The sequence below is a fragment of the Elephantulus edwardii genome, unplaced genomic scaffold, assembly GCF_000299155.1.
Source record: "Elephantulus edwardii isolate Elephantulus edwardi_28Jun2011 unplaced genomic scaffold, EleEdw1.0 scaffold00559, whole genome shotgun sequence".
NCBI lineage: Eukaryota > Metazoa > Chordata > Mammalia > Macroscelidea > Macroscelididae > Elephantulus > Elephantulus edwardii.
In genome coordinates, this window is record NW_006400309.1 from 204,528 (window position 1) to 216,478 (window position 11,951).

The window sequence follows — 11,951 nt, forward strand, 5'->3', positions numbered from 1 at the left end:
TTCTTGTGTTCTCAAGATTGTGGAGTAAGCCCTTTCAGAGAAGTCAGTAGTGTTAGCTGGCACCATTTAGTTCTTGTGTTCTCAAGATTGTGGAGGCTAAGGTTCTCATGCTCCATTAACCCTCTGGATGGATTTTTCCATGTTCTTTTGGGTTTTTTAACCTTTTTAAAAAAATCTCTTTGTTATTTCAGACTGGAGGAAACCAAAGGTTAGCTGCTCACAAACTTTTAAGAGTCCAGTTGGTACTCACCAAATTAGCATGTAGAACATTTTATTTATGAGCTATTTTGTGCCACTTGAGCCCTTAAGCCCATCAACTCATTCTGTAAAGGTATTTGGTTGTGGCTAAGAAGTTTTCGTAACTTTATCCGCTGTATGCACTATTATATTTATTGTGGGCATATTTGCAGTGTATGAAAATATTTATGTAAAGATATCCTCTATCAAACTTATATTTATATTTATGAACACAATTCCATTCTCCTTCCCATACTATTCAGCTTATATATCTATGTTTCCATTTGTTATTACAGGCTTGTGTGTATTAGTAGTATTTTACCTCTCTTGGCTTTACTCTTGTTTTTTTTTCTCAGGGATATTGTAGCTAATGTTAGATGGATCTTAGCTGAAAGCAGGGAATACCAGAGGAATATCTATCTGTGTTTCATTGATTATACAAAGGCATTTGACTGTGTGGATCATAAACTGTGGCTGACTCTGAGAAGAACGGGAATCCCAGAAGAGTTGATCATGCTAATGCAAAACCTGTACTTGGACCAAAAGGCAGTCGTCAGAACAGAGCAAGGAAACATGCATGGTTCAAAATTGGGAAGGGTGTACACAAGGGATGTGCCCTATCTCCATAACTTTTCAACCTGTATGCAGAACAAATTATCAAGGAGGCTGGGCTCTATGAGAAGTGTGGTGTCAGGATTGGTGGAAGATTTATCAACAACCTGCGTTATGCGGATGACACAACCCTGCTTGCTGAAACTGAGGAGGACCTGAAGTGCTTGCTGCAGAGGGCTAAGGACTGCAGTCTTCAATGTGGACTGAGGCTCAGTATCAAGAAGACAAAGATTCTCACCACTGGACCAATTAGCAGCATCAGGATGGATGGTGAAGAGATTGAGATTGTTCACAGCTTTAGTCTGCTTGGCTCCACAGTCAACACTCTTGGCACAAGCAGCCAGGAAATTAAAAGATGTATTGCGATGGGAAAGTCTGCTGTTAGGGACCTCTCCAAAGTACTGAAGAGCAATGGTTTCACTCTGGAGATTAAGGTGCATATGATACAAGCCATGGTCTTTGCAATCACTTGTTATGCATCAGAGAGCTGGACAATGACCATGACAGAAGGAAAATTGATGCCTTTGAGCTATGGTGCTGGAGAACAGTACTGAGTGTACCATGGACTGCTAATAAAACAAACAGATTCATCTTGGAGAGGGTTAAGCCAGGCTGCTTCTTGGAGGCAGGGATTCTGAGGCTTCACCTGACATACTTTGGACATGTTGTAAAGAGGGACCAGTCCTTGGAGAGGGACATCATGTTTGGGAGGGTGGAGGGACAGCCCAAGCTAGAAAAACCCCCCATGAGATGGATTGATTCAGTGACTTGGGTAATGGGGGTAGGTGTGACAAAGACAATAAGTTTGGCACAAGATAGAGCAGAGTTTAGGGATGTTGTACATAGGGTTACTATGAGTCGCAAGCGACTCTACAGCACATAACAACAACATGCTTTTAGATATTTTGAAAAAGGGGAGAGCAAAAGAGGCCCAGATCTGTTATTGATTTATTACATGATAGATGTTGAGCAGAATTTTGTTCTTTTTCAGACTTTTGGATAATGGTTATGGCCTTCTGTACACAAACTGTTTTGCTGAAGTTAACAGCGTGACATGAATCACTATAATTTCATGTGTGAATCCACCCCTTGCTTCCCAGACATTTAGCTCTGTTCTGTGTGCTCACGATTTTTCAATCCTTTTGTCATCTTTTTTCCTTCTTTCCCTCTCTCTCCTTCACATAAGCATTTCTTTTTATTAATCAAGTAATATACTTGGTTGTTATTCCAGGAGTCTGTGATGTTCAGTGATGTATCCATAGACTTCTCTGAGGAAGAGTGGGAATGCCTGAATGATGATCAGAGAGGTTTATACAGAGAGGTGATGTTGGAGAATTATAGTAACCTGGTTTCAATGGGTAAGGATGCCTATTAATAATAATTAAGATTCTGCACTCAAGGGATTTACTTCCACCAATATGCAGTGCTTGGCTCCCTTTCAGGTAGCTAGTTGGATTTCTGCTTTTTTCCCCCACAGGAATGTTTTGAATGTTGTAGACTTAGAAAAGGTAAACTACACTGAGTTATGGCTATGTTTCAGATCATCTGTTTTTCATAATCGATGATACTTTTTTTCTGATTCCTCCTGTAATATCTTATCTTTCTTGAGAGTGAAGGGACTGTATTTGAATCCCAGGACATTCTTAGCATCAATTTCTTTTATTCCTTTTTTTCCCAGCAGGATGTTCCATTTCCAAGCCAGATGTTATCTCCTTCTTGGAGCATGGGAAGGAGCCCTGGTTGATTGAGACAAGAGGCCAGTGGTTAGGTGAATGAAGCATTATAGTAGATGGATTGTATCTTTGAGATGTTATTTGAGAAGCTCCCCTCAAAACCCTTAGACCTTTTCAACATAAACTTTCAAATTATTTTACCTAATACATTGCCTGCATTTCTCTTGTAGTATTTATCTTGCAGTTCTATCCCACCGTTTTTGTTGTATACCGTCAATTTGGAACCAACCCATAGCTGACCGTCCAGCAGGTTTTTAGAAGAAATAAATTGCACTGGAGGAAATTATCCACCCTTCTCCCACTAGTGAATTTGAACCATGTGGCTTTGGGTCAGCCAAAGAGAGAAAGACCTTAATGAGATGGATTGACATAGTGACTGCAACAGTGCTCTAGAACATAGCAGAGATTATAGGGATGGTGCAGGATAGGACAAGATTAAGATCTATTGTTCATAGGGGTACCTGTGAGTCTTGATTGACTCATACCTTTAGATACCTTCGCTATTGGATGGATAGCTTTCCTTCCACTTTATTTTTCTGAAGCAGATTATCTAAAAGCAATCAAGGGAAGCATGCAGGAGATAGAAATCAAAAGTATATTTGTGAATATTTGCAAACCTGAAAAATTTCCATTACTTCTTCAGTTTTGATTGCTCATTGGGCTAAAGACGTAATTTTTGATCCAGTATATTCTCAAATGATCTTCCTTCCATAGCCGCTGCTTGCTTGCCCAAAGGCTTGATGTCTTTGAACTTAGTGTTGGAGGAGTGTGAATATCCTGTGGACTGCCAAAAGAACAAACAGATATGTGCAAACAGAGTGTGCTTTAGAGGCAAAGATGATAAAGCCTCATTTTGGGCATGTTTCTAAGAGAGGCTGTTCCTTGGAGAGGGCATCATACTTGGAAAAGTGGAGGGTTAGCCTCTGAGGAAAAGTGGAGGGTTAGACTCTCAGTGAGATGGATTGACACAGTGACTGAAGCAATGGGCTCAACTATGTCAGAGTGCACAGAGTTCAGATCCATTTTACATAGGGTTGTTATGGGTTGTACTTGACTCAGTGTCAATGATACCTAACAACAACAACAATATCTTCTAGTATCTGCTGTTGTTACGGAGAAGTCTTAATCTCATCCATGTTTTTAATTTTTGTATGTGTTTAATTCTTTGGAGGCCTTTGGACTCTTTGTTTCTGATACTCTTTTATTTTGTATGTTGTTGTTGTTGTTACATGCTATAGAGTTGGAACCAACCCATCGTCCATCCTCCAGCAGGTTTTCAGAGGCAGTGAATTGCATAGGAGGAGATTATCCATCCTTATTCTGTGGAGTTGACTGGTGGATTCGTACTGCATGCTTTTGGGATTGCAGTACAGCTTCTTACCATTAGGCCACTAGAGGTCCCTTTTATTTCATGTAGCGGTGTCTTAACAATAAGATCATTCCAATGTGAGTATGCTAAATTAATAGGAGATATTAATTGTCATCTTCTGTCACATGTCTGTTTCTGGAGGGTCAAGCATATCTGGACTCTTTAGGGACCAAAGGATCTGCACATTGATTAGTGATCATCAAAGTAGGGTGATTTGCTAGGAACAATTCATTGGTAGTCACCATCTATCAGATACTGTACTTTCTTGGAAGTTAATAAGATAATCTTGGCTGCCAGGTTCTTGGAATTAACTTACTATAATGGGCTGAGAAATCAGTTGGCTGTGTATCTGAGGTCTATTTGTGATACAGATTTTCAGTTGTTCTTCCTTTTTGCAACTCCTCATATACTGCCTCTCAGAGGCACCAGCCAATCAATTTCTTGAAAATATTGCGATGGGAAAGTCTGCTGTTAGGGACCTCTCCAGGGTACTGAAGAGCAATGATGTCACTCTGGAGCCTAAGGTGCATCAGATACAGGCTATGGTCTTTGCAATCACTTGTTATGCATCGGAGAGTTGGACAATGACTAGGGAGGATAGAAGGAGAATTGATGCCTTTGAGCTTTGGTGCTGGAGAAGAGTTATTGAGTATTGAGTACCATTCATCCTGGAGAGGGTTAAACCAGGCTGCTCCTTGGAGGCAAGGATTCTGAGGCTTCGTCTGACATACTTTGGATATGTTGTAAGGAGGGACAGGTTCTTGGAGAGGACTTCATGCTTGGGAGGGTGGAGGGATGGCGTAGGAGGGGAAGACCCTCTATGAGTTGGATTGATTCAGTGACTGGGGTAATCGGGATGGGTGTGTTAGAGGCAGTGTGATTGGCACAGGATAGAGCAGGGTTTAGGGCTGTTGTACATAGGATCGCTATGAGTCGCAAGCGACTCGACGGCACATAACAACAACAACTTTAGCATGACCAATCTGTGAGTTAAGTTTCAGCCTTTTTTGACTCAAAACTCATTTATTACTATTTCATCTATTCTCTAACTTCCAAAATTTTGTTATTTCTCTTTCCTCTTTCATTCTCTTTGTTCTTAATAGTATTTCTTTTTTTAATCTTTTATCATAATTTTATTGGGACTTCATGAAGGAGCAATAATAAATTCTTCATGTGTTTAGTCTATGTTTGAAAAAACTGTCTTCTAGGGATGATGTTTTAGGAATTTTTAACTAACGACTAACATTTAAACACTTAGTGATTTAATCAGTCAGTAAATATTTGTTAATATCTTAATATACCAGATAGTGTCCTCATAGATACACATTGATGAAGATATACACACTGTCTTTGCCCATAAGGAACTAAAGACCTCTATTGGAGGGAAAAAGGCATTAAATTAACCCAATTAATTACAAATTGTGAAAATACTGATAAGATAGAGAACAGAGTACCAAAAGAGTTTATTACAAGGAAATCATATTTTGATCATGGAATCAGGTAAATTCTCAAAAAATAGAAGTATTTTCCAATAATGTGATAATTAAAAAAAGAAGCACAGGACAGAGGTTGTGGTTTAGCATCTTCTGGGATTCATTGCAGAGAAACATTCATTTACTCCTGATGCCAGTCCCTTGTTGATATAATAATCTCTAATAATAGCAACACCTTCCCTTGTTCCCTCATGCTGTATGTATATCCTGAATGATGATTCTGGGTATATGAGTGTTTAGCTGAACAGACAGACATTTTTATTAAAGGTTTTCTATATTTAGAATATTTCCTTAAGTCACTCTCATCTATAGCTGTATTTGGGAACCAGTGACTTACTTTGATCCCCTAATCAGTAGCCTCTGTCTTTACTCACTCATTTTTAAAAATTATGTTTAACTCTCACATTTTAATTAAAGTTTTCTTTCCCTTGTAACAAGAAAAATGTGAGTGATTGCTTTTGTGTTTTCTTTCAGTTCTCAGTTCAGAATATGAGACCAAGCAATCATTTTGAAGAGGGAAATTTATGAAATAGAACCATCCCAGTGGGAGATGAGATGTGACCTTCGGTGCTCCAGTTTCAGAAATGATTAGGAATGTGATAGCCAGTTTGAGAAACAAAATGGTACTCAGGAGGGGCACTTCAGTCAACTGATACTTACTAATGAAGACATGCCCACTTTTGATCAATACCCATCCTTTATGTTACATCAAATAATTAATAGTACAAAGAAGTATAAAGAATATGAAAAAGCTTCTAGACAAGGTTCACAACTTGCTACACATCAGGTAATTCATGCTTTTGAGAAATCCTTTGAATGTAAGGAATGTGGAAAGGCCTTTCGACATCTCTCAAGGCTCACTCATCATCAGAAAATACATACTGGCAAGAAACCCTTTGAATGTACAGAATGTGGAAAAACCTTTATTTGTGGTTCAGACCTTACCCGACATCACAGAACTCACACTGGTGAGAAACCCTATGAATGTAAAGAATGTGGAAAGGCCTTTAGTAGTGGCTCCAACTTCACTCAGCATCAAAGAATTCACACTGGTGAGAAGCCCTATGAATGTAAAGAATGCAGTAAGGCCTTTAGCAGTGGCTCAAATTTTACTCAACACCAGAGAATTCATACTGGGGAGAAGCCCTATGAGTGTAAGGAGTGTGGCAATGCCTTTAGTCAGAGCTCACAACTTATTAAACATCAGAGAATTCATACAGATGAGAAGCCCTATGAATGGAATGTGAAAAGGCTTTTCGTTCTGGTTCAGATCTCACTCAACATCAGAGAATCCATGCAGGAGAGAAACCCTATGAATGTAAGATATGTGGGAAGGCATATTCTCAGAGTTCACAACTTATTAGTCATCATAAAATTCATAGTAGTGAAAATCCTATGAATATAGGGGATGTGAAAAGACCTTTAACTTTAGCTCACAACTTATTCAACATCAAAATGTATACTGGTGATAAACCATAAAATATATGATATGTATGTGAAGGTTTACAGATTCAATTATGACCTCCCTAAAATATACAAGAAATAAATATCCTGACCTCTATCCTGTGGTTATAATTCCATTTGGGAATGAGATGTTCTTGTTAATGAGACAAGATTAGTGTAGGGGATCTGTTAAATCATATCTTTTGAGATAAAAAAAGATATTAAAATAAGCAGGTGAGAGATGCAGGGTTGAGATAATACAGAAGGCAAGCTATGCAGTGACCTTCAGGAAGCAGAAGTTGAAGAGGCAAGGAACTGTCTCCAGAGCAAGCAGAGAGAAAGCCTTTTTCAAAGTCAGTGCTTTGACTTCAAGCCTCCTAAACAGTATGAAAGTAAATGTCTGCTTGTTAAAGCTGCCCACTTCTGGTATTTCTCTTTTAGCCGTGCTCGATAACTAAGGCAAGAATTTAGTTATTGCTTGTAGTGAGGTCCTTCTTTAACAGACACCTAAAATGTAGAAGTAGTGTGATGATGGGTAGGGGCTGGAAATGTTTTAAGAACTCTGGAGGCCCAGTGGCAAGAAGCTGTGCTGCAATTGCACGGGCTTATGATTCAAGTCCACCAGCTGCTCCAAGGTAGAAAGATGGGCAATCTGACAGAATTATGAACATCACAGATAATCCTAGGGATGCCTCATATGGCAATGAAGAGAGCGATAGATTCTCATCATTTTAGAGAATACATATTTTGCCAGCAATAAAATATTACTAGAAATGCAGATATTAAATGTCCTGATAAGGATTTAAAAACAAATAGGAATGTGTGAGTGGCATCCACTTCCTAAACAACATGCCTCCAGAAACTCTAAAAAGGCTTCAGGCCTTTTGTTCATAGGGTTGCTATGAGTCGTGCTAGACTCGAAGGCTATGAACAACAATAAGGAATGTGTGATGGAAGAAGAGTGATGCTTTTTATACAGGGGCAAAGAACTTGTCTGGATTATGTTGAGATGTGTAGTGGAAGGTAGGAATTTTAAGTGATGATCTTAGATATCTACTGGTGGAATTTCTAAGCAAGATTTTAGTTTTTTTAGTTTTTAGCTTTTTACTTGTTGCTTACAGTAGGAAGCTCTGGTGGTCTAGTCTGTAGGGTGTAGTGCTGCTAACCTTAAGGTGGCACCTCTTTGCTGGTTCAGATCCATCAGTGGTAGAAAGATGGGCAGTCTCCTTCCTAGCAATTTACAGTCTCCAACGAACTACTGGAGGGTTACCTAAGAGTCAGTATGGCCTGGAAGGAATCCTGAGAAACAAAGAGTGGGGCCATGATTGTCTGGATCTCAGAGGGTCAGGCTATAGCTTCATAAGTTTCAAAGAGCTAGGTCTTCACCAATTCAGTACCAGTGTGTGGAGCTGTTATTTATTTGTGCCAAAGGCAAGAGGCAACTGCCCAAAGCTGAGGAAGTGGGACTGCCATCTTCAAGGGGCCGAAGAACAGAGGTAAGGGGGTGGGCCTGATGCTCAAATGGACTAGGAGAATGGAGTCATCCAAAGCCAAAGGAGCAGAGGGACCATCCCTGAGTAATTTAAACTTGGCTAGGGGACCTCCCTCAGAATCTGTGCTCTGATGATTTCAGAGAATTAAAGATTTTTTTAAGTCTTAAGAAGTAATGTAAGTTGTTCTGCACTTCAAACTTGCTTGGTGCCTGCTATTCCTTCTTTCTCTTTAGTTCTTTTCCTTTGTTTGGAAATGTCAACCATGCACCTGTTCTACCATTGTACTTTAGATGCAGATAATTTGTATTGTAGATGAAAAGTATGCAGAAAAGATTATCCGGGAGGCTGGGCTCTATGAGGAGAAATGCAGGGTCAAGATTGGTGGACGATTTATCAACAACCTGCGTTATGCGGATGACAAAACCCTGCTTGCTGAAACTGAAGAGGACCTGAAGCGCCTGCTGCATAGTGTCGCGGACTGCAGCCTACAATATGGATTGAGGCTCAATGTCAAGAAGACAAAGATTCTCACCACTGGACCAAATGGCAGCATCAGGATGGATGGTGAAGAGATTGAGATTGCACACAGCTTTAGTTTGCTTGGCTCTGTAGTCAACAGTCTTGGCACCAGCAGCCAGGAAATTAAAAGGCGCATTGCCATGGGAAACTCTGCTGTTAGCGACCTCTCCAAAGTACTGAAGAGCAATGCTATCTCCCTGGAGACTAAGGTGCGTCTGATACAGGCTATGGTCTTCGCAATCACTTGTTATGCATCAGAGAGTTGGACAATGACCAAGGAGGATAGAAGGAGAATTGATGCCTTTGAGCTGTGGTGCTGGAGAAGAGTATTGAGAATACCATGGACTGCTAGGAAAACAAACAGATTTGTCCTGGAAAGGGTTAAAGGGGGTGGCTCCTTGGAGGCAAGGATTCTGAGGCTCCGTCTAATATACTTTGGACATGTTGTGAGGAGAGACCGGTCCTTGGAGAGGGGCATCATGCTTGGGAGGGTGGAGGGACAGCGCAGGAGAGGAAGGCCCTCTATGAGGTGGATTGATTCAGTGACTGGGATAATTGGGATGGGAGTGTCAGAGACAGTGCGATTGGCACAGGACAGAACGAAGTTTAGGGCTGTTGTACTCGCAAACAACTCGATGGCACATAACAACAACAACAACAAGATGAAAAGTTTTGCCCTAAAATGAACTATGGCTAAAGTCTTACCCATATTTTTTTTGATGATTCTGAAGGTAAAATTTGGGACCTAGAGTTGCTTTAAGACTTAAAAAAAATTTTTTTTAAAATTAATTTTAATGAAAGTTTACAGAGACTTAGAGTTTCCAGTCATTCATTGTTGTACAATTCACTGTTCTCCTTGAAAATATAGAAAAACTCTTTCATTATGAAATCTTTCCCCCCAAGTCCACTCCACTATGCAGCCTTTACTCTGGACTTCAAGAATACCCATTCATATATCCCTTTTAAAGAGTTCTCTCCCTCATCTGTTTCAATGCAATATACATCATTCCTCCCCTCCTTTTCTGTCTTCCCTCAATCCTGCTGTCAGTCCCGTTTTACAACAGTGGCCCTATGCAATATTTGTCCTTTTGTGACTGAGGTATTTCACTCAGCATAATGTACTCCAGGATCATCCATTTTGCATAATATTTCATGAGTTCCTTGTTTTTCAATGCTACATAGTATTCCATTGTGTGAATATACCAGAGCTTCTCTATCCATTTGTTTGTTGATGGGCACTTGCATTGTTTCCATCTCTTTGCTATTGCAAACAAAGCCACAGTAAACATGGGCATGCATATCTCTGCTTGGGTGGCAGTTATGGTTTCTTTAGGGTAAATTCCCAGCAGTAGAATTGTTGGGTCAAATGGTATCTCTATTTGCAACTTTTTGAGAAAGTACCATACAGCCTTCCATAGTGGTTGCACCATTTTACACTTCCACCAACAGTGAATAAGGGTTCCAGTTTCTCCACAACCTCGCCAGCATTTGATATTTGCTGTTCTGCTAAATTTTGCTATTCTGACTGGGGTGAGATGGTATCTCATAGTTGTTTTGATTTGCATCTCTCTTAGAGCTAGGGATTTGAACATTTCTTCATGTGTTGGCCATCTGAATATCTTCTTCGGTGAAGTGTCTGTTCATATCCTGTACCCATTTTTTAATTGGGTTATTTACCTTTATCTTGTTGTGGTGCTCGAGTATTTTATAAATTCTACATAAAAGTCCCTTGTCTGACATGTCATTACCAAATATTTTTTCCCAGTCTGTGGCCTCCATTTTTACCCTGTTGGAGAAGTTTTTAGATATGCATAGAGATTTGATTCTTAGAAGGTCCCATTCATCTATTTTTTTTCCCCTCCTGGTTGTAGACTTTTTAAATGATGTGACAGGATGAAAGTATTTTGCATATGGTAAAGGACTTAATGTGCTGGGGGCAGAATGTCACAAAAGTGTATCTTCAAAAATGAGCTGTCTTTGTTATGTTTCTGAGATATGATTAGTGTGTTCTATCTTTTGAAATTAAAACAAGCAAGAGAAGCAGAGAGGGTAAAATAGATGCCAGGAAATGTGGAGAGCTCCAAGAATCCAGGGAGCAGAAGTTGAAGAAACATGGACATTCCTCCAGAGCCAACCCAGAAAACCCTCCTTTAGAACCAGTACTCTGGTTATATAGATTTTGAACGTCTAACCTCCTAAACTGCAAAGGCTTTTGACTATGTGGATCATAGCAAGCTGTGGCTGACTCTGAGGAAAATGGGAATCCCAGAACATTTGATTGTGCTTATGCGAAACCTATACATGGACCAAGAGGCAGTCGTCAGAACAGAGCAAGGAGACACTACATGGTTCAAAATCAAGAAAGGGGGGTCCATCAGGGATGTATTTTGTCTCCATACCTTTTTAATCTGTATGCAGAACAGATCATCCGAGACTCTGGGCTGTACGAGGAGGAATGTGGCATCAGGATTGGTGGAATAGTCATCAACAACCTGCGTTATGCAGATGACACAACCCTGCTTGCTGAAACTGAGGAAGATCTGAAGCGCTTGCTACAGAAGGTCAAGGACTGCAGCCTTCAATATGGATTGAAGCTCAACATCAAGAAAACTAAGATTCTCACCACTGGGCCAATTGGCAGCATCAGTATGGATGGTGAAGAGATTAAGGTAGTTAACAGTTTTAGTTTGTTTGGTTCCACAGTCAACACTCTTGGTACCAGCAGCCTGGAAATGAAGCAGCGAATTGCATTGGCAAGTAAGCTGTGAGGGACCTCTCAAGAGTACTGAAGAGCAACAGTGTCAGGCTGGAGACTGAGGTGCACCTGATCCGGGCTATAGTCTTCGCAATTACGTGCTATGCATCAGAGAGTTGGACAGTGAATAGGGATGATAGAAAGAGAATTGATGACTTTGAGCTGTGGTGCTGGAGAAGAGTGTTGAACATACCATGGACTGCTAGGAGAACAAACAGGTATATCCTGGAGAGGGTGAAGCTGGGCTGCTTCGTGAAGCCAAGGGTTCTGATGCTTCTTCTGACATACTTTGGGCAT

General features: G+C 40.3%; 1 pseudogene; it reads left to right on the plus strand.

Annotated features, from left to right (window-relative positions):
- Positions 1-11,951, plus strand: part of LOC102856329 — a 48,480-nt pseudogene that overhangs the window by 8,693 nt on the left and 27,836 nt on the right.